We start from the raw sequence: 26,613 nt of genomic DNA on the forward strand, positions 1-26,613 counted from the left end.
AAGTTTCAGTCTTCCTCTCTTTCATGAAACAGATGATTTCGCATAGTGGTATATTGCTCTGTTTTGCACAGGGTCTTGGGTTCAAGGTGTGGCAGTGAAATGCATGGTGGTAACATAGCATTTTATGTTAGCAACTTTCCAAGATTATACAAGCAATGTTTAAAATGTGTCCCTGGTTTTTGCCCCCCCCCCCCAATAAATTTTGGCTTTTTCAGGATTTCTTGTGCTGCAAAGTTGAGAGATACAGTTGAGTGTCGAGTAGATTTCATTGTTTAGTGGAAAAATCTTCAAAACAATAAATTTAAAACACCCTCTAACAACTGTACTGTATTATACAAGGAATATAATTTAATACAATCAGGAAGGTGTATCACACAACACATGTATGTATTGTGTGCAAGGGGCCTATCATTTGATAACAGCTCAAAGTTAATCTTTATACTAGCCAAATGTATTTTCCTTGAATGTGGATGTCAATGCTGTTTCAATTAATGTGAGTTTCAAGGGTAGAGAAATTCTAATGCTAAGTCAGTTTTCATTGTGAGACTGCATTGCATTGTTTAGCAGATGTCTTAGTGTTTGTACTGTAAAATGCAAAATAAAACTTTCAAATGAAATCCAAATCATAGAAGTAAAGCAGTGTTTATGGTAAATGGGGCGAAATAGCCAAGTAATGGGACATTGGAATAGCTGCAGGGGGAGGCTCCATTTGACCATGATTTTCTGATGGGGGAAGGGCAGCAAACTCAGACAGACCCGACTGAACTATACCTCTCAACTGTACAGATTTTCACAGAATGAATAGATATTTGCTTCTTATTTTTGGTTTGTTCCTCATAGAATTTGTGGTTTTTAGCAATACTTTCATGACCATCAGATAAGCTTGTCTGAGACTGCAAGATGCAAGTAAGCTTTAATAAGCATACTGTTAAAGAATTGCCAACATTGAAAGACTTTTTGTTGTTGCCATGCAGAGAATACTTAATGTATAAGCCTTGGGTATTGAAATGCATATGACAGTATTTGTAATACAGGACAGGATTACAGTATTTTAAGAAGCACATTACCTTTGTTGGAGACTAGCAGTCATCTTTGCAGGCTTTACTCGTAAACTAAACAGAATGCAAATCTATCATGTGTGGTCCCATAACCTGTGCAGTAATCCTTTAAGCAATTTATCTTGAGCTTGTTTCTTCTTTACTCTTTATTTTTTACTTTGATCATGTTTTCCCCATGAAACAAGTAGATAGTTGTTGTCAGGCAGCTGGTCTTTTTTGGATAAGAAACATTTTTACAAAGTGGGGGGAGCACAGAGATTGTTATTTTCAGCATGTTACTTGGTACTTTTATAAAGCTGAATGTAAATTATAATTAGAACTGCAGTGCAAGAAGTGGTTTTTGAGTTGAGTGCTGCTTGTTTTTCTTATATTTGACTTTGACTGGCATTTTAGTAATGTATTTAAAAAGTAATTTATTTTTTTATGCCTTGCAACCTTTTTGTTTCCATCTAGATATTAATTAAGCTGTCATGCAGCCAATGCATTGAAATATTTTTTTTCTTCTACACTTAATTTTGTCTTGATTGTACTCTTATAATGATGGGTTGGCACCCAGGGCAGCGTATTTAATTAAAGTTCCAGTTTTTGTGGTTTTGAGCATAGCTCCTCCTCTTTCTATTTGGCCATACCCCTTCCCATTGGCTCCACCCATTCAGCTGTCTCCTGCAGCCCCCCTTGATGTGATGTCACCAGTCACCACTGGAGGTATGTATCTTCATATTTTCATGCAAGTCCTGTTGTCATTTTCACTGTCTTTATCAGTGTTTTAAGTTTTTTTTTTTAGTTAGCTGAGCTCAGAGGAGTTTTATTTAATACAATTCACCAGCTTTAGGTGTAGTAATTACATAGACAATTAATATTTATTAAATACACATGACAGATGCATTAGGGGCATACTTAGATTATATTGTGGATGGCATTTGCTACTGTGCATCAGGGTGATAGTGTTCTGCACTGTCCTCCATGTTGTCAGCATCATATACTGGATCCCCTGCTACTGATGTACTTCATATCTGTACTACAACCATTTCTAACTTTCATTGTGGTCTTCTTTAATTGTTAATCCCCTTGTTCCAGTTTAACTCTTCCTCCCTTATTTACAAAGAAAATGAGGAAAAACAAGAGAACTATGATTAAATGCAATACATTAGTTATCAATACTGTGTGTGCTCACTAATGTCTTATATTTTGAATAAACAAAATAGATTGCAGTTCTCAGGGATTTATCCTTTCCACAATATATAGTATTCTGTTAGCCATAATTTACCAGGGTTGTGGCATATATTTCAATATCATGGAGTGCAGGGGCCAAATGATTTTTTTTTTTAAATATGGACCTCTCCTCTGGCTTACCAAGACTTATGATACTTGCAAACTAGGAGTAGTCATAACATCCACCTAAGACACTAATATCCTCTAGGAAGGGCTAACACAGACAAATAACTGGTGCCAGAGCCATGGTTTAAAACTCATTGGCAAGAAATGCATAGTACACCACTTCGGTAAGTCTACAACCACAGGAAACGGTCATTTATTACCCAGTCAGGACGTTGGGGATGTTTTGTTTTGATCAACAATTGTCTAAGATACTAAGAAAATCATTTTATGTTGCTCAATGTATCAGCAACGTTATGGCATCAAACTCCAAGAAAACAAATGTTCCTTTATATTCCACGCTCATCAGATTCATCATTTAGTGCCACACCCCCTTCAGTCTGTTCCTGACCAAGCACGTGAAACAACTGGAATATCCACAGAGGTTCCTCAGATAACAATACACATGTCCTTTCTGCATCACCTCAAAGCCCTAGCCCTATTCTCTATATTCTACAGATTGTTAAGGGGCAGTATGCGTCTGTCACACAAGGCATCCATGGATCATGCTCTGATGGATCTCTTGCATATCCGTAAAACAAATAGCATCAGAATGACCTGATCCAGGGGCTTAAAGCTTGCCTGCAACATAAACTATACTTGCTAGAGGAACAGGTATGTTTGCCAGAGCCCCTTCTCTGGAGCAGGCTTCCCTTCCAGTGAAACAGAGTTCATCCCTAATACTATTCAAGCATATCCTGGACCAGTGGTTGGGAGACTTGAAATACATGTCTGGTCTGTCACGTATGTCTGTAATAGACAAGAGATAGCCTCTAAATGCTTGACCACTCATGTCCTAGTTTGTATATGATATTAAAATAGATCCTCAAAAATCTAAGGCACAAAAAAAAAACTTGTTGGAAGTATGGCAAGGCTTAAAGCCCTTGTAGTCATTACCATAGTATATGCCTATGAACCTATGAAATACTTTTCAAACTGATAGCACTTTACTTTTTTTAAGGTCTGTGAAGGAGAGGGGATCTCCGACCGAATATGAGATCAAGGTAGTCCGCACAAGCTTTCTCTTATGTACGTAACAGATTTGGTGCACAAGTAGTTAGAAATTTGATTGCTGTTTACTTTGCTCATTTTATCTTGCTAGAGAGAGAGAGAGAGAGAGAGTTGTAGGATTTTGTCATATTATGTTGCAAGTACCTTTCATTAGAGCAGAAAACATTTTCTGCTACAAAATATCATGACACAAATGATCATACTATATTCATTGCAAATGTAAACCAGTTTACACTTGTACCGAATGAAGAACATAGTCTAAATAAGAAAATGTGTTCAAATAAAATACAAATTGCATTGAATTCCCCACAGAACAAAAACTGCAAAACTATCTTGCATGGAGGGCTTCATTCCTCAGCATTACCTAACATGGGGACAATACAGAAGTTCACTGTAGCTTAATTCAACAAGTCTGTCCTGCAACCTTTTGTGAAAGTAAAACCTATTTGCAAAGAAAATGACAAATGAACATTACAAATATAATCAGATACAGATATTTACTTATTTACTTGTGCTTTGTTTCATTGTGTTTATCTGGTAAAATATAAGAATTAGCCCTTTTTCTGAAGTAGTGTGTCTGGGGTGGGGGTGAGCTCAAAGAATGGATACAAACTGGTATTTACAAAAAATACAAATACACTACAGAATCTTACATGCTGTTATGCAGTATTATTGTACTGTTTCACATACAGTAAACTAGTGTGTAACATCATTGTTGTACAAAACTGTAGTCTACAAGAGCATTTAAACTGATAGCATGATTTAGAGGTGACAGCAGACATGCAGATTAAAAAATATTCAGCCTGACACAGCCTTTTAATTTAATTCTACACATTTGCTGGTTTCAGGTATCTGTGTTTTTTAAGATCAGCTGAATGCCATAAATATAATTGCTAGATGATTCATTATCTGTAAAAAGTACTAAGATCAGCTAGTCTGATGGTTGAGTAAAGAGAGTGAAATTATCTGAAAAAAGTACGAAGATAAATTAGTCTGTTTGGGTAAAGAGACTGAAATAATTGTATGCATTTTTGAAGGTATTACATGCAATAGAGGTTGAGTGCACTTGCCGCGGTGGTACAGCGGTTGCGTTGTTGCCTCACAGCAAGAGGTTCTCCCGTTCGATTCTCAGCTAGTGTGTGGGGAGTGCCTTCTATGTGGAGTCTGCATGTCCTCCCAGCGGTTGAGTGGCCTCCGAAAGACATGCGTGAATGGGCGTGCCTTCGCTGAAGGTTGGGCGTCGAGCTGGCAACTCGGCACCATAAAAATGTACTGCCAGTCATTAGCGGACAGGAGTTCCGCTGTGGCGACCCCTTACAGGGAAAAGCCGAAAAAACAAACAACAACATGCAATAGAGGTTGAGTAGAGCTTTTTACTGAGTTTCAGACTTATTGTTTTACATTGCTCAACTGTAAGGGTTTGTTAATTCCAGAAACTTTTATATTCTCGGAGCGATGTCACCATATTTTATATTTTGTTTGGGTCAACAGGAATCTATTGGAGAATTTTAGACCCTGGTTGGAGTATATAAAGGAAGCAGCTGGTAGATGTTTGGGCAGTAGACCTCTTAGTACTTAATGTATGAAGGTGACTTGGTGTATTTCAGTTTTTCAAACAGTGTCTAGCTAAAGTTGTTTAGGATGTTATAGTGATGAGATAAGGTAGGTTTGGGTGGGTTTATTTGCTGACAGTGTTGGTACTTTATTTTACGTTCCTGTGAGTTGCTTCATTGTATTGTTCTTTATGCTTTGCATGACTTTTGCTCCATTATAATAGTTCTGGGAGTAACAAAATGTAGCCTTTTTTTATGAAGATGGTAGTAATAATATCCCATTTATTAAAACACTCCAGTAGTGTTTATTTCTTTCTCTAGTTATCTATGTATTATTTAGACAGTGACCTACTGTTGATGAACTTCCTGAGATAATTCAGGTAAGGCACTACTTCAGTCACAGATATTGCACCTTCCTGTATAAAGTTTCTTGATGGAATGATTTCTTTTTGGCTTTGTTTATTGAAGAGAATTATTTTTTTCACCGAGTATGAGGTTGTTTAGTTGATCCAGATGTGATGTGTACTGAATGATTATTTTAATTCTAATTTCAGATTTTGGATGTTGCATGCACTGTGGATAAGTATACAATCATGTGTGTACTGCACTAAGGTGATTCCATTTGTGTGTAGATGTGTGATGTCTGCAAAGAAAATTTACAGTAGTGGTTTGTATACTGACCTCCTTGGTACACCAACATTTGTGTTAAATGACTTGGACAATATATTTAGTGGGCTGTTTGTACTCTGCCTTGACTGTATGACTTGGACCATGTTAATACAAAGCTGCTGAAGCTAAAGACATTAAGTTCCTGGGTAAGCAGTTGGTGATTTATGACACTGAATTTGGTAGTTCTGCCTAATGTGTTGCTCAATATCACAGCTGTATTCTAATTGTAGTAGCTTCAAATCAGCTGTATGAGTACTGTCTCGTTCTGAATCTGTGCCAAGTAGATGTAATCAAGTTTTTGATGGACATATAGATAGTTTGCTGGTTGTGATCACTTTGTGAATATTGTGGATAGAGGAGTATGTAAGTTTAATAGCGTGTGTATGTATGTATATGGGAGCACTTTATAATCTCGAAATACTGAAATGTCGAATTTCAGTATCTCGAGACTATAAAGCCGAATGTTGAGACTAGCGAAAGTTCATAATTGCAAATTTGAAAATCTCGAATTCGTGGTTATGGACTTATGCTACATTGTTTCCGGGTTTGTGTGTTGATGGTGCGTGGTGCCATGTGTGGATCTTGGTGTTATGTCAGGTAAGTGAGTGTTTTGTAAGGGTTTTGAGTGGGAGTTAGAGTGTATGTGAGTGTGCTGATATGTTTGATGTGTGTGTGAGGGACTGGAAAGTGCGTGAGTTTGCTGCTGTTTCTTGTTTGCGCGATCTCTAAGTTAGTATATATAACTAGGGGGGGTGTGAGGGGTGCAGGGGGGGGCTTGCTCCCCTGCTTGTGTATATGAGTTGTGTATGTTTGTTAGTTTATTTTGTGATGTGGGTGTTTTGGTGTATGTGTGTTGTGGTGTGTGCGGTTTGTTCGGGTTTTTGAATATCAGTGTTTTGTAGTTTGGGTGTTTTGTGGATGCGCTGTCATGGTCTTGAGATACTGAAATTCGATGTTTCAGTATTTCGAGATTATGAAGTGAATATATATATATATATATATATATATATATATATATATATATAGTTTTGGGGAAGCTCCACCTTTGAAAAGAGGAATTGTTTTTGCTTCTTTCCCAGAAGCAGAGAATTAGACCTCTTAGATTTTGTTTTGTTATGATTTCTGTGTATGAAATCAGTGGTGTAGTTGTCTTTTCAAAGTAGAATGGTAGGAGAGAGTCAGTAGATGCAGACCCAAAGTCCTTTATTCATGTTGGGAGCTTCTTACTGGTTTTGATGTTGGCTGTTTGAAAGCTGAAGGTGTGCCCTTTTAGAGTCTAGATTATGGTATTATTATTGTGGTATCCAGGCTATAGCGCATTGATTATGGTGGTGGGTAAATTGTAGTCTGTGCTAAATTCTGTGTCAATTGGATAGAAGTAATTTGTACATTTATTTGCTGTGTCATGTAGCAGATGTATGTGATATGGCTAGCCCCGGAGATTGCCGTATTTTGAGTGGTTAATAGTTTTTGTAAAAGAATCGTAAAATTCTTTGTAAGTGGATTATTGTACTGTAAGCTACTGTAATAAGTTTTTTGCATACCTTGTAAGTTTATGACATTGGTTCAGGCTTCCTGTAGGGTTCTTCATTGTTCAGTTTTTATGTTCTACACTGCTTGTGTTTCCTCCTTTGATCAAACATTGGACTGATTTGTCTGTTCAGAGAATGCTGTTAACTTTTATTACTTGGCACAGTGGAGAGTACTTGTCAAAATTTACTATAACTGAAAATGGCCTGGGATTCATTCATATAATTGGCCTGGTGTAGGCAAATCTGGGTTGTATTTTGCAAGGTGTCTATTAAGTTTTCTATATTTACTATTTTCAGGGAAGAATTTTTTACTATTTTTAGGAATATTGTTCTTGGTAATTATGGGGACTTTTGGTTTTTGTGTGATGAAGGTTGCATTATGATCACTGATGTGGCTTAATATTGTCCCCGAGGTGATGAAGGTAGAGGATTTTGTTAGCAAACAGTTTAAGAACCACTCTCTTCATGGTTTTCGCTTTTGACATATGGGGATTGAGATCACTTGAAAGAAAACCATGGATTGCAATTGAAAATCATGGTTCTTTTGAATATACTGGCAACAAGTAATGTCAAAGTCACCAATAAAAGTAAGTTCTGTGAAGTACTTATCAGAAAAAAACAGGTGAATTGTGTCTTCGATGAGAATCTTTGTCTGGTTCAAGATGTAGGTAACCGAAGTGCAGTTGCTTACTCTTTTCCAGAGTGATATGTGCTAGACTGTTGTCTGTTCTGTGTCTTCTAAGAGGCTGTGCAGTGTGTAGTGCTGGTTTTAGAGATGTTTGAACCATCAGCTCTACCCTGCCATTGTATTTTTTGCTTGCTGTAAGTTTTGAGTAACCTAGCAAAATTAATACATGGATTTTTGTGAGGTTTGAGATATGGTTCTAAGCAAACAATAATGCCTGACAGGGTGTGTGTTAATGTGTAATTAATGCCCACACAGGGGTGTTCTGAGGCCTGATGTCGCAGGTGGAGGGGCTTGTACACCCATGGAAGGGCATTAATTACACATGAACACACACCCTTGAGGGCATTATTGCACTTAGAGAATGGGTTCTCTGTAAAATTGTTGTTTTATTTACTCATTTGTATTTTTTTTCATTACTATGTATATTTTTTAATATTTTTATGTAAAATAGTTCCTCCGCTTAATGTTTCAAAGTTGCTGTAGTATATGTAAATGGTGTTGGAAGAAGCAGTTTACATCCAAAATATATGATTTTTTAAAACTTGTATCTAAATATGTGCTTTATTTTTGGTCCCTTACTGCTAAAATGGTTTCTTGCTGGTCACTAGGGATTGAAGTCACTAAATAATTACATAAATTTGACTTTCAGGTTTTATTTCCTTCAGAAAATTTATGTTAACACAAATTTTATTATTTAACTTGCTTTTTAATTTTTTTAAAGTATATTACATTTAAAATCTGTTCCTCCTTTTGAGACTTTGTTCCCCCTTGTTTCAGGTAAAAGGTTGACAGGTATGCAAGCCTCGTACTTGCTGCTGCCAGTATTCCATCGATCTCACTGTCTCACCCCCCCCAACATACACACACCCACACTCGCATTTCAGAAAATGTAACAAAAGTCCTATTATTGAAGCAACCTTGTGATTTTTTTTTTTTTTTTAATGGGAATATGTTCCCCCTTTATTTTAGGTTTTATTCAGTTAACTTGATCTAAGAGATGAAAGGTACATTGACCTCCTGAATACTGCTGCTGCAAGAGTTGGATCACTCTCACTGTTCTCTCTCTCTCTCCATTGCATACACTTCACTTTCATGCATGCCTTTATACACACACAAGCAGAAACAGAAAAATACACACACACACACACACACACATGCACTCATGTGCACTTTTTTTCTGTTATATTTAGTTTTACACTCGCTAAACAGCAAAAGCACTGCTTAGCAAGAATAAAATAATGGCTAGGTAGATATCGCTTTCACTGATATGCAAGCATATACTCACACACGCAGACACAGACATACACACACTTTTGTGTTTTTTTTTCTTTTTTTTGTAATATATTTTAGATTCGCTAAACAGCAGAAGCGATACTTAGGGTAAAGTAATGGCGGCCATTAGGTTTTTTTCAGTCCAAGCTCCATGGCAGCTTGATATGCTGCTGTGAATCGTTACTCTCATTTTTAGCTGGAATTACTTGTACATTAATACCCTGCTGGAGAACATTAGTTTTCCAATTGGGATGCTGATGTATGGTTTGCCCATTCTCTAATACTGCTTGGATGCTGGTTTTAGGGTTGTTAATCTAAGCTTAGCATTCTACTACTTTGTTATATATGCTTCTACAGTTAAGGTCTATGATCTTCAGTACTTTAGTATTGTGTGAAGCTGTTCTTCTAAATTTTTCAAGTGGTTGCTGAGATATTTTGTATAATTATGTGGTAGTGAGTTATGATATGAGCAATTTGTGTGAGTTATTTAAGGTGGCAATATTTTACTGAAACAATGGTTCACTTTCTACTGTTATGTGATAGTTACTTGGTTGGACAAAATGGCTTGTAAACTGAGAAGAAGAACTGCATAATTTCTAGAAATTATCCTTGTTGATATGTAGGTGTAAATGGGTACAGTTATGTTTTGCTTTGTTTGGTATTGGTATTTGTTTAATGGTTGGACTTGGCAGAAGGGAATTGAATGAATCTAAAAGTAGTACTGGATGGGGTTTTTGGAGGTGGCGATGGGAAAAGACAGAGAGGAAGATCATTCATGAGCTGTACATAGACCATCTGCTCATACATGCATAGTGGCTCGGATGAACACCAATACATAACTGGTAAGGTATAAGTGATATTTACAATTAATTACAGGTAATTTTTATTTGACTTGTCTTAGATTAGAGGACTTTAAAATTCTTGGATGTAATTAGTGCTTATGCTTTAAGCAAACATTTCGAAAGGTGGAGCACACGTACAGACTATTGGTCAGGGGTGTGAAATGGATGATTATATTCTATCTGGTGGATACTGCTTCTGCAGTAGAATGCAAATCAATCCCTCCACTCACAATAGGAGAACCAGTGCCAGCCTCCTGCTTTCTGATTTCACTCTCCTTATCCTCCATTTGGTTGTAGCTTAGATTATATCATTCAGCACCACACAATTAACTTTATATCATCTAGTTTTTACAGTGTTAATTTTTCATCTTAGTTTGATTCCCATAGAAATAGGATGTTTGAAGCAGATTATGCTTTTCCAGTTTTGCAATGAAACTCAGGCCTATTCTGTACAATTACACTGCATGTGTATTACATAATCAAACCTTTAAAAGTTCGAACATCATATGGTCGACACCATATGATCGAACTTTTAAAAGTTCAAAAATGTAATTAAAAAAAAAATAAACCAAAGAAAAAACTTACCTGAATGGTTTAAACAGGGGGGCAAGTCCCCCTGCACCACCCACGTGGGGGGCTGTGCCCCTCACACCCCGGTCTTTAAATATACCAACTCTGAGATCGCACTACAGTGCAGAAAAGGGAAATCCTTCCCATTCAGCACTGTACTGAGATCTCCCTTGAAACGTTCAAACTTTTAAAAGTTCAATCATATGGTGTCGACCATATGACGTTTGAACTTTTAAGAGTTCGACAACGTGATATAGATCCATTATACTAATTAGGATTTGCATCACATGTAGCACAAAGGGAAACCAGACTGAAACCTGGATTTAGGGTATTTGGAGTTTGCTTATCAGGTAGGAATAAGCAAAAACAATGAAATGTGTCAGAGAACAGAGTTTAATGTGCTGGGTGAATAAATGTAGTTCCTACACAAGGATACTGACTTGTTAAAGGCATTATTGAGACTACTTAAAAATTTAATGAGAAGGAAAAGGAAATTATTTTATCACACATTTCAAATGGCGGAAGAAGAGTTCAGGTTATTGAAACCTTCTTCCAAATGAGCTGTTTAATACAAAAAATTTGTCATGCAAAATTGTTTGCAGTATGTGATGGGATTTAATTATGTTTGCTCTCATTTTAGGCACCTTATCTAAAGAGACAAATTGATTAGTCTCTTTACAAAATATGGATAGAAACCCCAGAAAAAAATGTAGCATTTTATAATCTGAGTATTCAGTCTCAGTTCTGCAATATGGGCATGTATGGCAGGAGTTCCTATAACAGTTAAATTCAAAATAATGAATTTAAACTGAAGTTCAGACTCTGATTGTTATATGGGGCACAGATTCTTAAACCGACATACTTCTCACAAAACTCCCTTGCACCGGTTTAATATGTGTCTTCTTTGAGATTGCTTCTCCTTAAGGGAAGGCAGAATTCAATTATTGAAAAATGTCGCAGTATTGCGTTCATCAGAGTTTGCATTCAGGATATGTCCAGTCACTGCATAACTACCCTTCAGCATATGTCAGTGAAAATAAATATATATATATATATATATATATATATATATATATATATGTGTGTGTGTATATATATATATATATATATATATATATATATATATATATATACATACATATATATATATATCTACACACACACACACACACACACACACACACACACACTGTGATTTGACAAAATGAAAAATGTATTTAATTCTAAGAAAATTTGCCTTTACTATACTGGTCTCAGTTGTGGTTGTCTTTAGGTAAATGTTTAGCCATAAATGGCAAAAAAATGTCAGTTTTAAAACTGCTCTTTGGAATAGCAAGTATGGTGTCTAAATGTTTATCAATGCATGAGTAAAATCTTCTTTCTCATTTTTCTACTAGGACATCTGCAACATCACAGACACTGCATTTCTAATCCTTCCACCGGGATTTCTGGGACAGTTGCCTGTTTTCACCTTTTTGAAGCTGTTTGCAGGATAGTATTCATTGTAAGCATTCAAGACGTCTGACAAAATGGTAAGCTTTTCAAATTTTCACAAATAAAATATCAAAGTATGCCTTTTTTTCTTTGAACTTGAGGAGGGAAAGTAGTTTCTTATTAAGTGCCAACTGCATTGTAACCAATGGTGCTGAATTCCATTTCAAATATATATTCTTACTTTTTTATTATTCTGTTTTTATTCTTACTTATTCTTAATGTAGTGATGGTGGCTGACACTGGTATTTATAGTTCTGACTACAAAATGGCATGCTCTTCATCTGTTTATGATTCTATTAAGAAGCTACATTTTATAAATTGCAATGCTGATGTACTTTTAGGTATCGAAAACCATGCTGATTCTTTGTCTTCAGTCAATTAATATTGAAGAAGGTCATCACTTTTCTGTGTTTTTACTGGGCTGTGCCTACCTTACAACATAACGTTTTGAAAGTAAATCATAAATCTGTAAAAGAGAAAAAATGCACTGCTTCTCAATGTATAGTACCTATAAAAATTCCAACAGGAAAACCCAAACTGTACATCTCGGAGCTCTCAAAAATAGCTTGCTTGACTATGTAAGTCTGTGCATGATTTACACAGCTTGCACCTGCCATTTCTGATGTTGCTTACAAATACAACATCCTGTCGCATGTTGTACTTGAGTGTTAACCGTGGACTCATTCCCATTTATTCACTCATCAGACTTTGCACAATTCATTCAAAGTTGTGTGTATGTATAACTAATGGGCATCACAAGTGGAAATAAGTCATGCACTGCTTGTCCTGGTGACCCCCTGTGATATTTTTCCATAACGTTCAACCTCTGCTGATCTTTTATGATCCACATAGTTATGGGGAGCCACCATCTTGCTGGTTGTTCTGTGGTATTTCTTATGCTACATGTTCTCCATAATTGTGATAATGTTAGCCCACTGTAGTTTAGTGACTGTTGTAATCTCCTGTCTAGCCTTATATGCAAATATATATGAAACTTCTCAGCCCCTCGTTAACTATTTTAGTGCTAAAAGTTATTCCGTCTCAGAGAATTTCACCTTTATTGCAACCTTAATTACAGTGTCTTTAATAACCATCTGTAAATGTCATATTCTCTTGAGTTTTTTCAGCTCTCTTTCTCCATGCATTGTCTATATGTACAAGGCGTGGCATGTTTCAGAGAAAATATGTACCGCTTACGAGTCTCAAGTTCTTTTGCTGACATTGTATTACATTTAATTTAAAATCAGTGCTAGTCTTTGTGCAGGGACACATTTAATCTTTGTGAAATACATATGAGGTGGCCATGTGTAGGATGACTATTAAATTATGTTTTTTTTTTTTTTTTGCACACGTGATTTGTAGTATAATTTCAGCCCTTCAGAAGGGTATGTAAATACTCAATTTGTGCACATTTGGTTTCTCTAAACCCCATCTAGAATGCAAAATTCTGTACAAGAATAAATCTGGTGTTGTGCTGGTGGTGTGTGTGTGTGTGTGTGTGTGTGTGTGTGTGCGCGCGTGCCATTTTTGGTCAGTAAAGAGAAAATTATTTAGCATGTGTTGCAGGGTTTACCACTTGGGCTTGTAACTTTTAAAGCTTTCTTGAATGTCTGCACATGCCTTTGCCACTCCATTCATGGCTGTATTCAACATTCTTCTGGTATAAACTTGATTATTGCCATTAACGGTATGGTTAGAGAAGGCATTTTTTGTAGACTTTCTCCTTAGTATGGATGCTTTCTTTTCATGTTATTTGACTTTCAGCATTTTCTCTAACATGCTGAATATGTTAGCTAAGAGCTGTTGCCAGAACTATAGTGCTGACATGCTGTGATTAAACTAACAGGGACAACACCATTGGTGTTCACTGTAGAATTCGAAACAATGTCAATAAATCCAAATATTGTTTCTGTAGATGTTGTTGTGACTTTCGGCTTTTCCTGGTTAGGGGTCACCACAGCGGAACTCCGGTCCGCTAATGATTGGCAGTTGATTTTTACGTACCGAGTTGCCAGCCCTGACGCACAACCTTCAACGAAGGTACGCCCATTCACGCACATCTCCATGCAGAAGATGCTGTAACTGAGAGTCGAACCAGACAGCGTCTTACTGTGAGGCGACAACGCTACCGTAGCAGCGGACAATATTCTTTCTGCAGATATGCTGCAAAATGTTCTGTTTATTTTAGTATGGGTTTGCCATTTTCTAAAGTTTCATGTTTCACAGCAGGAGTAATTGTAAATAGAGAATGCAGATATACAATGTTGAATGGAAAGGTACAAATTTAGAATGTAGAACAAAAATGGCCTTCCCCCTTGACCATGAGAAGACTTGAAAACTTGAAATTTTGTTATCAAACAACTAAACTAATATAAGTAATACTGACTTGTTTACTTCAATACATTGACAAGGATATTTTAATTGTTTATATTTCTGTTGTTAAATTCAGCTACAAAACTTTGATAAGCAAGGAACTTTAATATGTTTGAATATGAGTGCAGCTAACATTGGGTAAGACAGCTATTCAGGTTGTAACCTGCTATAGGTCCCCAACCATGTCCCAAGACTCAGTCCACATTCCTAAGCACCCTGGAGAATATTAGGGTCCAACCTAACACTCTCATACTGGGTGACTTCAACTACCCCTCCATTAACTGGGAAAACGACTCGTGTACCAATACACTTGCCCAACATTTCCTGGAATTCATCAGTTCCAATGCCATGGACCAGCCCGTTCTTACCCCCATTAGAGGTAGCAACATCCTTGACCTGGTCATTACTAACATAGGCAATCATTGCTGTACACCAGTAGTCAAGTCCTCCCTGGTTAGATCCAACCACAAACTAATCACCTTGGAAATCCACCCCCCCCCCCCGCAAAGGTAACCACCATGAAAAACTTCTTCAAAGCTAACTTTGGGCTCCTAAAAACAGAGGTGGCTAACTTCATGGCACCCATGCAAATGGAGAACAGTTTCATGACCGTCGAATCATGCACTAATGCCCTGTACGAACACGTATATAAATGCATGGATCTCGCCATACCCAGTAGAACCAAGACGCTCTCCTCCAAAAAAAGGTGGTCCCCTGCCATAAACAAACTCTACAACAGAAGGAGAAAACTGATGTAGAATAAGGTGAACTCCCAACACTGGAAAAACTGCCTTATCAGCCTCAACAAAAAGTTGAGATCCTTCATCGAATCCTCTAAAGCTAGCTATGAAAACACAATTGCAGCAGATAGTAAAGACAACCACAAGGCCTTCTATAGTTATGTAAAGAATCTCCACTGCAATACCCAGATTTGCTGTCATCTACTGCACAGTGGTACAAGCTATACTGAGCCAACAAATATTGCCATTATACTGGCCAACAGATTCAGTGCCAGCTTCACCCCTCTCTCCCCCACCAAAGGACCAATCACAATACCAGTAGATTGCCAGGGCACCCAGTATTACTGCTGCACAGGCTAAAACAGCACTGTCCAAGGCCAAGAATACAGCTTCTGTGGGACCAGATAATATCCCTGGCTGTGTTCTACATAAACTACAGAGTAAACTGGCACCTCATCTCTGTGCTCTGTTTAATCGCACCCTACCTCAGGCTTTGTCCCTACCAAATGGCACACTGCTACAGTCATCCGTCTTCACAAAGGAGTAACGACTATAGACCCTGGGAACTATTGCCCCATTAGTCTGACGAGTATGATATGCAAAGCTGTGGAACACATCATCGTGGACCTAATAAACAAGGATATAGGGAATCTCCAAACTCTGGATCCCACATAGTTTGGTTTTGTGAAGAGTAGATCATGCATGCTCAATCTGGTTAACTTATTTGAGTCAGTCACCAGAACTGTGGATGAAGGCAAGGTGGTACATACAGCCTACCTTGATCTGGCCAAGGCTTTGATACCATTCGCCACTCAGGAATCATAGAAAAACTCACCAAGCTAGGCATCAACCCATATATATCACTAGGTGGGTTAAAAACTGTCTCACAGATAGAACCTACAGTGTGAAAGTAGCTGACTCCAAGTCAGACTGCCAACCAGTCATGAGTGGAGTTCCACAGGGTTCGGTCCTGGGTCCTCTCCTGTTTGGTATCTACTTCTCTGAAGTCCCGGCCAACACGAAGGAACTATGGCTGACAAAGTTCACAGATGATTGCAAGTTGGTTGGGAGCTGTTATCAACTCCCCAAGTGATGTTGACATCCTACAGAAAGGCCTCACTGAGACCAATGACTAGTGTCAGAACCATGGCCTTAATTTCAATGCCAAAAAATGTGTTGTCATCCCCTTTGGGAAAAACCCAGTCCCCATGTATTACCACATCGATGGTACTCCACTGAGCACAGAAAGTATTATAAGAGATCTGGCAACACAGGTTGAAAGCAACCTCTCTTTTGACCACCACATTGCCAATGTGGTCAGAAAGGCCTTCTGTGTGGCACATCTCATTACTAAGGTTTTTGCATCCAGGAAGAAAGAGGTCATTATCTCCTTCTACTCTTCTTTCATTAGGCCAATCATCGAGTACAATGCCCCATTTGGCATGTACCTCACTAGATACATGCAACAACTGGAGAGGCCACAGAAGTACCTCACAAAGAGGATCCTACACCTTAAATAGTTGTCCTATATGGACAGACTCAAAAACCCCCCAACTATTATCTGTCTCATATCGCCTACTTAAAGGTGATCTCTGCTTGACTTACAAAGCCATGTCTGACCCAGCTCTGTTAGAAATGCTACATCTAAAGAAATCCCAATCCCTCTGCACCACACGCTCCAAAGACCTCAACCTCATTACCACATTCAACAGAACAATCTGGAGGGACAGGTTCGTAATCCAGAGACTGCCCATGCTATGGAATAGACTTCCCACACATGTCAAACAGAGCACCTCACTGGCCCTCTTCGAGAGAAATCTTGATGAGTGGATGGGAAATAGAAAATTCACCCCAGGAATCAGTCCAGTGGCTCTACACGACAGAGACACTGGGAACTAAGGTCGGGTGGCACGATGCCAGGGTAATCCTATGGGCCAGGCTTGTAAAGGCTCTAGGGCCAGTAGCCTAGTACACACCTATGAACCTATGACTGTTGGGCTTTTGTATTTGCAAACATTTTACACAGTCCTATGTCTGACTTGTGTGAACCTTGAGTTGTTTATAGTCAAGAGGTTAGCATGATCTTTATGTATACTGCTCAGAATTAATGGAGGATCAAACTAAAAGGTCACACAGGGCTGCCCTTGGCAGTTGCTAGACCCATTTTGGACTGTTCTATTGGGAGCCTGAGCTGACCCCTCATTTACCACCACACCCGCCTACACCTAACTCTATTCCACCTGCTAGCCTTCTGGACTTAAACCTAGTTCAAACTGGCCATCAACAGTATATGCTTTTACTACTTATTAAAAACAAAACAATATCTATATTTATTAGCTCATGTTTTGTCAAATAAATTTTAAAATATAAGTAAACTGTTTGTCTGTCATGGTAAATTAAATATGCTGCACCCACCACCATCTTTGGAAGGTCATGCAGACAATGCTACTCTGAGGTAATCTCATTTGAAGCAGGAAGCCTTGTAAAAATTGTCTGATGCATCTCAGTCCCCAACTCTCATATCCCATGCCCAGTGTACTTGGAATATGAGCAAATGTTCATTCAAAGGGTCATAGGTTAGCACTGCTTTACCTGCCCTTATAGGCCATTATAAGCCCTAGCCAAACTTCTCCTATCAAAGGTAGGAATCAAACTTGTAACTTGTGTTTATGAGGTAAGCATCTTAGCTATTCTGACAACTCCCAACCCCCCCCCCCAATAAAAAAAAATGGCACTTAGCATTGGCCAGTGACAAAATATTTCATTGAGGATGGACATGATGGCTGTGGGGAGACTGGGGAGCAAAAAGAGCTTGAACATTTTCTAAACTCCTATTGTATATTCTCTGTTCATATGGCCACTTTCTTTCTTTATGGATTTCTGATCCTTTTCTGCGCTTGCTTTTAATTGTTGGAGTCCCTTGCCAAGTTAATTCTCATACCTTGTTATAGTCAGTATGTTTCTGCAAAACCAAAAACTGTCGAAGTACCCTAGAATGTTTACTAACTACTTCTACTACTAGTAATAATAATAACCCATCATCATCATCTCGGTCCTTTCCTTAGAAACAACGTTTGTTACATTCCACCCTACTTGAACTATTTCTGAAATTTCAGTTTTAATTAATTACTTGATAAACGAGGTAAATGGACTACTGCTTGCAGTCATTGCCAACCATATCCCAGGCTACAAGAGAAGCAGTGAAGATTAGACATAGGAAATGCAACATGGACGTAGGGACAACATACAAAACCAACACAATCTGTTCAGTTTTCTACAATGCATTTTCCCAAAACTCCTTCCTAGTTCAGTCCAAACATTTTTCTATATTTAAATTTTTTTTCTTATCACCCTCATTCTGTGTGTAACTCTGAGTCTGTGACATCCCTGCAGTGCCTTTATAAGTCAAACTGCTTCTGTTACTGTTTTCCCCTCATTTGGCTCAGATAAGTCAAATTTTTATCCTCCGTGGATAACATGTACCTAATGTTTAACTTCTCCAGGATTATATTGCTCCTGCTGCATGTGTTTCTCCACCAAGCTATTGAGCCATTAACACTGGCATTCTGAAGTTGCTTGCTAGTATTTGTTTTCATACTGGTTGAGGCTGACTGTACCCACGTTAATTTTTTATAATGACATTCATTAGTAATCAGTTCTACATCCCACATAAGCAAGTGAAGCAAAAGAAAACACAGTGCTACTCTCAGTCTTCAAATTAAACCCACTCTAGTACCAGATGGTTAATCTGACCTCAGATTTGGGTGAAAAAAACATATTGTGCCCTCAGCAGCAACTGGCTACTCTGAGGTCATGAGCAGCTAACATTGAGGACCATACGAGTGATGATATATGACAGTACTAATGAAGAAATACTAGCCACTAGTGCAGTGCATGACAGGGAGTTGTGCCTTATCCACTAACAAATACTTATTGCTCCTGCAAGAGCAGGACTGCAAGTAGGAAATGCCTTACACTTTATTGTAGTGGTCACCAGGCAAATCTTGTAGATTGCATAATGTCTCACAATCATAGCCTAGTGTAGGGCCCCCTATGGGAGCAAGGCCCTATTGGAACAAGTAGGTCTAACTGGCCTAAGGCTATCTTTGAAAATTCATAGAAGTGGTCATTGAAACCAGCAGGGAATTTAGTTGCATCTTCATATAGCAATCTGTTGTCCTTAGCAAGGAAGTGGTATGGGATTTTGCCTGTAGTCATTTGAGCTTTTTCACATTCACATGACCATAGGTAAAATCCCATACCACTTCCTTGCAAGCTGCAGGTCTTACTCTGTGACCCAGGAAACATGTAAGCTTAGTGTAAACACTCACCATCCAACCCAAGGCTATATTCTTGGGTGACTTTAATTACCTGACTTTTAACTGGGAATCGTATACGACACCAAACATGCAGGCACAGAGATTCCTGCATTTTGTAAACACAAATTACCTGGACTAGTTGTTCATATGCCAACTAGAAGTGCAAACATACTGGATCTAGTCCTCATTAATATGGGAGAGCACTGCACACACCCCCAAGTGTAAAGACCTCTCTGGTAAGTTCAGACCACAAAGTGTTTTCCTTTAAAGTTAAAATAAAGCCCAAAACCACAGCTAACCTTGCAATGTTCTGAAACTACTCTAAGGCTAACTTTCTACTATTAACTGATAACTGTCAAAATTTCAAGTCCCCTAAACCCTGATAACACTGCTGCCTACACAGAACTGTTCAGAGAAAGCCTATACAAGCTTGTTAATAGCTGCACAGAGGGAGCTGTACTCACCAGGAATAAGTACAGAACTTAACTCAAAAGAACAAGCCACCTTGGTGGAGTTACAACATCAATAGATTGTATAACAGAAGTCATGGCAAAGTTAGGAGGTGTAGCACCCATCAGGATAAAAGTACTCTCATCAAACTAGGCAAACAACTAAAAAAATAAATACATAAATTAAAAAAAAATATCTACCAAAGCCAAATTTGATATAAATTTGGCCTCCCACGCCAAGGGCAACCATGAGGTATTCTTTAGCTATATCTGCAACCTCAAAGGTAGTACACAAATGTGTTTAGAGCTCATTGTTAGTGGAGCCACCTATACCGAGCCAAATGATATGGTAAACCTACTACTGGCAGACAAATTCAGCTCTAACACCCCTCCTTCTCCTCTCAGGAAATACAATTAAATATAGTGTTCCCTACTATTAATAGAGAACAGGTTGTCCGTGCTCTCTCTACAGCCTGAAACACTGCATTGATGGACACACAATATCCCAAGCTGCCTTCTAAAGAAAATGAAACATGACCTATCAGGTCCTACAGAATATCCATTTAACTGTAGCCTTCAAACAGGCATTGTGTCTCACTAATGGAAAACAGTAACATTCAGCCCTCTGCACAAAGGTGATCTATTTCCAGACCCTGGAAACTACAGCCATGTAAGTCTCACATGCAAAACCTTGGAATGAATTATCATGGAAATGAGGCAATTTGTAAACACTTATATTACCCAGTGTATAGCCAGCTGGCTTAAAGATAGGACCCAGGAAGTTTAAATTGGAGACACCACCTCTGTAAAGAGGCCAGTCACCAGCAGAATCTCTCAGGGATTGGTTCTGGGACTGTTCTTTTTGGCATCTACTTTTCTAAAGTCAAAGCCAACATCAAGAGTCTCTGGCTGACCAAATTTTTATATGTTTGCAAAAGTCACTAATGTTCCCTAAGAAGAACTGACACAGACAAATAGCTGGTGTCAGAGCCATGGACTAAAACTAAATGCCAAAAAATGCATAATAGTATGCTTCAGAAAGTTAGCCATTCCTAGTTGACACTCATGTTGACAACACAAACCCAAGAGTTGACCCAGTAGTCTAGAACATGGGGACACATGTAGAGAGTAATCTAGACTTCATTCTATGAACCTATGAACCTATTTCCTCACTACCATAGACATGTGATAGTCATTCCATATTGTGCAACTTATAAACAAAGGTATGGCGTCTAGGTCCAAGGAGGTCATTGTTCCACTGTATTTGACATTTTTCAGACCTATCACTGAGTAGAATGTCCCTTTTGGTATGTACCTAACCAGGCATATCCAGCATCTGGAATGTCCACAGAAGTTCCTCACGAAAAGAATGCAGGGCATAAATAATATGCCCTATGCAGACTGCCCCAAACCCTATCACTGTATTCTGTCTCCTACAGGCTGCTGAGGGGAAATCTATGACTGGCTTACAAGATATTGTCAGACCCCAATTTGTTGGACCTTCTGCATATCCCCAAAACAAACAGCACCAGAATTACCTGTTCTAAAGACTTAAACGTGCCTGTGATATAAGTAAGACCTGATGGAAAGACAGGTATCTAACCCAGAGAACATTCCCTCTTTGAAGCAAGCTCTCTATCCATGTGAAGCAGCGTTCCTCTCTAATCCATTTGAAGTGTAACTTAAAAAATTGGATGGAAGAACAGGAAATGCATCCCTGCTTTGGAACTGGTCTATAATGGACACAGGCAGACTGTGTATGGTTCATCTCCCAGGGCCTTGCTTGTAAACGATTCATCTCCCAAGCCCCTGCTTACACTTTCCAAGAGTACCAGACCTTGTCAGAGATTGTGATGCATGACTAGGGTTAAAAAGGCCCCAGTGCTTTAGCCTAGTGCACACCTTTGATCCTATTGGAGAAGTCATATACAAAACAAAAGGTAAAGTGCATGCTTACAACAATGTTTCTTAACACTTATGTAGAAAAGAAAAAAAGAAGGGAGCAGGAGTCCACAGATAACATAAACATGAAATCTTTTACAGTCAGCAAAACAGCATACAGAGCCACAGGAATATGCAGGCAGATGTCCCAGTACTGCCAGATTTTAAAGTAATTTGTATCTGAAAAATAATTTTGGGAGACAGCAAAATGCAGCTGTTGTTTATCTGGATTTTGTAGCCTAGGTATAATGCAGTGCTGTATAGAGCTGGTTATTCTGACTGCATCTTGTTGGATGCTATAGTTTAATGATTTACTTTCCAGTGAATTTCCCTACATGGATCCGTGTACTTTAACTCGTGAGTCATAACAGTTGGTAATTAAAACTGATAGTGAAATGTATTGAGGTATTTTATATTTTCAGTTCCTCTGCTGCTTTTAAACTAACTTTCTTTTTTTCTCATATCATTGTTACATTGATTTTCCCCTGTTCCTTTTTTAAAAGTTCTTTTTTATGCATCACAGTAACTAGATCAATGAGAATCTTGGTCTGATGTTTGCATTTTCTTTGTTCATTTCTTATTCATGTTGCCTCCTCTATCTTTGTGTCGTGTGACCTTATTTTTCCCTGGCGTCAGTCCTATTCTAGCCAAAGCGTTTGATTTTTCTTCCTCTAATGATGTCCATCATCATTCTCTTTCGGCTTTTCCCGTTAGGGGTCGCCACAGCGGATCATCTCTTTCCATTTCTTCCTATCCTCTGCATCTTGCTCTGTCACACCAACCGCCTGCATGTCCTCTCACCACGTCCATAAACCTTATCTTAGGCCTTCCTCTATTCCTCTTACCTGGCAGCTCCATCCTTAGCATCTTTTTCCCAATATACCCATCATCCCTCCTCAGCACATGTCCAAACCAACGCAATCTCGTCTCTCTTGCTTTGTCTCCAAACTGTCCAACATGAGCTGACCCTCTAATATACCGATTCCTAATCCTATCCATCCTAGTCACACCGATTGCAAATCTTAACATATTTAACTCTGCCACATCCAGCTCTGACTCCTGCCTTTTGTCTATGCCACTGTCTCCAACCCATATAACATAGCTGGTCTCACTACACTCTTGTAGACCTTCCCTTTCACTCTTACGGATACCCGTCTGTCACAAATCACTCCTGACACTCTTCTCCACCCATTCCACCCTGCCTGTACTCTCTTCTTCACCTCTCTTCCACATTCACTATTACTCTGAACTGTTGATCCCAAGTACTTAAACTCGTCCACCTTTACCAACTCTACTCCCTGCATCCTCACCATTCCTCTACCCTCCCTCTCATTTACACACATATATTCTGTCTTAGCCCTGCTGACCCTCATTCCTCTGCTCTCTAGAGCATATCTCCACCTCTCCAGAGTCTCCTCAACCTGATTCCTACTCTCACTACAGATCACAATGTCATCTGCAAACATCATAGTCCACGGCGCCTCCTGTCTGATCTCATCTGTCAACCTGTCCATCACCACTGCAAATAAGAAAGGACTCAGAGCTGATCCTTGATGTAATCCCACCTCCACCTTAAACGGATCTGTCACTCCCACTGCAGTCCTCACCACTGTCACACTACCCTCATATCCTGTACCACTCTTACGCACTTCTCTGCCACTCCCGACTTCCTCATACAATACCACAACTCTTCTCTAGGCACCCTGTCATATGCTTTCTCCAAGTCTACAAAGACACAATGCAACTCCTTCTGACCTTCTCTGTATTTCTCCATCAACAGTCTCAGAGCAAACATTGCATCTGTAGTGCTCTTTCCTGGCATGAAACCATACTGCTGATCACTAATCATCACCTCCCTTCTTAACCTTGCTTCCACTACTCTTTCCCATAACTTCAAGCTGTGACTAATCAGTTTTATCCCTCTGTAGTTACTGCAGCTCTGCACATCACCCTTATTCTTAAAGATAGGTACCAAAACACTTTTTCTCCACTCCTCAGGCATCCTCTGACTTTCCAAAATTTCATTAAACAATCTAGTTAGAAATTCCACTGCCATTTCTCCTAAGCACCTCCATGCTTCCATTGGTATGTCATCTGGGCCAACAGCCTTTCCATTCTTCATCCTCTTCATAGCTGCCCTTACTTCCTCCTTGCTAATCTGTTTCACTTCCTGATTCACTATCCCCACATCAACCGCTCTCATTCTCTTCATTCATCAGCCTCTCAAAATACTCTTTCCATCTACTCAACACACTCTCCTCTCTTGTGAGTACCTTTCCCTCACTATCCTTTATCACCCTTACATGCTGCACATCTTTCCCAGCTCTGTCCCTCTGTCTAGCTAATCGGTACAGGTCCTTTTCTCCCTCTTTAGTGTCCAATCTCTCGTACAACTCTCCATATGCCCTATCCTTAGCTTTCCACCTCTCTCTTTGCCATGCCTCATCTCCTTATACTCATGTCTACTTTCTTCATCTCTTTGACAATCCCACTTCTTCTTCGCCAGCCTCTTCCTCTGTATACTCTCCTGTACTTCCGCATTCCACCACCAGGTCTCCTTGTCCTCCTTCCTCTGTCCAGATGTCACACCAAGCACCTTTCTAGCAGTCACCCTTACTAGTTCTGCTGTAGTTACCCAGCTATTCGGTAACTCTCCACTGCCTCCCAGTGCCTGTCTTAACTCTTCCCTAAACTCCACTTCACAATCACCCTTTTAACTTCCACCATTTAATCCTTGGCACAGCTTTCACATTCCTCCTCCTCTTCTTGATCACCAACGTCATTCTACATACCACCAATCTATGCTGCTTAACTACACTTTCCCCTGCCACCACTTTACAGTCTCCAATCTCCTTAAGACTGGCCCTCCTACATAGTATATAATCAACTTGTGAGCATCTTCCTCCACTCTTGTACGTCACCCTATGCTCCACCCTCTTCTTAAAATACGTATTCACCACAGCCATGTCCATCCTTCCATTCTTCCTTAAAAGAGTGGAAGAATGTAGGTATAAGTACTATTGCATTTGCTTTGTCTGGAATAAGTAGACTGACTTCAGAGGCTTATTTTCAGCCACAATCTGTTGTAACAGTAAAACGATTCTGAAAACATAGAGATACATGTATAACTGTATTAAATGGGGAAAGGTCACAGTCGATTCCCAGTAGCGAGAATAGATACTTAAAACAAATGTTTACATTTTACAAGACACTCCCTCAGCAGTTGGATAGTCATGTGGTATTAAAATGTTTACTTAATTGGCAATAAGTAGAAACTTTATTACAGTAGAGTATTATTTATTTTACATTTGTTGACCGGGCTAGTCTAACTGGATACATGTCCATTTTCAGTAGAGGCCCGGGAAGAAAAGCTCCAAGCATCTGCACAGAGTAAACAATACAATATATAGTAATAGTCAAGTGGATTACATTACATTAGCTACATCGTGCATTAGCTAGATAGGTCAAAAAATGTTTACAGAGTAAGTTAGTAGCTTTAAGCTAAGATTAAATACAGTGAACCAAAAACATGAATTATTTTTTTTTTTTGGAAATACAGATAGGTGAGATAAAACAGAAGAGTAGAAAAGTATAGAGAGAGCAGGAGGTGAAAGAGATATCAGTCTGGGTTGGAGCAGGGACATAGCCAGTGAGTTGTAAGATATTCTTTCAGATGCTTTTTAAACAGAATAGTGGAAGCAAGGGAGGAAAGTTCAGTAGGAAGCTGGTTCCAGATTTTCCATACTGTGTTGGTGAAAAGTGAGTCTCCTGCTTTGTTATTTGATTTAATAGTGGAAGCTAGAAGCTTATTCGATGAGCGTAGCATAGCAAGATTTTTGTAGGGTGAAATCAAGTTAGTGAGGATAGGGGTATTTTTTTGGGTGATAACAATTTGTTGATAAAGTAGTTGGTTCTGCAGTTCTAGCCATCCCAGTTGTTTTAGGTTAAGACAGTGGTGAGTTCTAAAGGTGGTGCCAGTGGCAAATCTGGCTTTGTTATTGTAACTGGTGGAAAGTTTGGTGAGATTGTTTTTTGATAGATTGGTATATATTGTCGAAGCATAGAACAGGTTAGATATAAGGTGGGTCTGGGCAATAGTTATTCTGGCTGAAGGGGAAAGAAATGGTTTGATTCTGTAAAGAGTGCCTAGTTTTTTGTTAACTGTCTTTATAGTAGAGTTAATGTGATCATCAAAAGTAAGGTCATTATCAATTGTTACTCCTAGAAGATGGGTTGAAGTATCTGGGGCTATGCTGATAGCATTGTTGGAGGTTAATGTGAAGTGCAGTTGAGGTGATTTATGAGTTGGAGCAAAGAGTAATAACTTTGTTTTTTTGGGGTTCAGGAGGCAATGTTGCATGAACCAATTTTCAACACTGTTAAATACTGTTTGGGTGAGAGACTGCAGAGAGGTTATGGACTTAGCTGAACAAATTAAAGTGGAGTCATCTGCATATTGTATGCAGGTGGCCTGAGGAATATTGGTATGTAGGTCATTGATAAACCATGAGAAGAGTAGAGGTCCTAAAATAGAGCCTTGGTGTACTCCAGTGTTCACAGGAAGGGATTTTGAAAGATTATTATCCCACAATACTGCTTGTTGTCTGTTTTCCAGATAGCATTTAAACCAATTTAATGCTTGTGGGTCAAGAGATTGGGCTTTTAGAATGTCTATAAGGATATTATGGTTGACCATATCAAAGGCTTTTGAAAGGTCAATAAATAATG

The 26,613-nt window shown here is 38.8% G+C and overlaps 1 long non-coding RNA gene across 2 annotated transcripts in view; it reads left to right on the plus strand.

The window, feature by feature from the left end:
* LOC122810868 overlaps window positions 1-26,613 on the plus strand; it is a 483,768-nt gene that overhangs the window by 235,183 nt on the left and 221,972 nt on the right. For both annotated transcript variants that reach the window (XR_006366132.1, XR_006366131.1), the window contains one exon: window positions 11,967-12,101. This is a non-coding gene — a long non-coding RNA (uncharacterized LOC122810868). The remainder of the gene's footprint in view (window positions 1-11,966; window positions 12,102-26,613) is intronic.

This window comes from Protopterus annectens, chromosome 9.part0 (assembly GCF_019279795.1).
Source record: "Protopterus annectens isolate FY-2018-M chromosome 9.part0, PAN1.0, whole genome shotgun sequence".
NCBI lineage: Eukaryota > Metazoa > Chordata > Ceratodontiformes > Protopteridae > Protopterus > Protopterus annectens.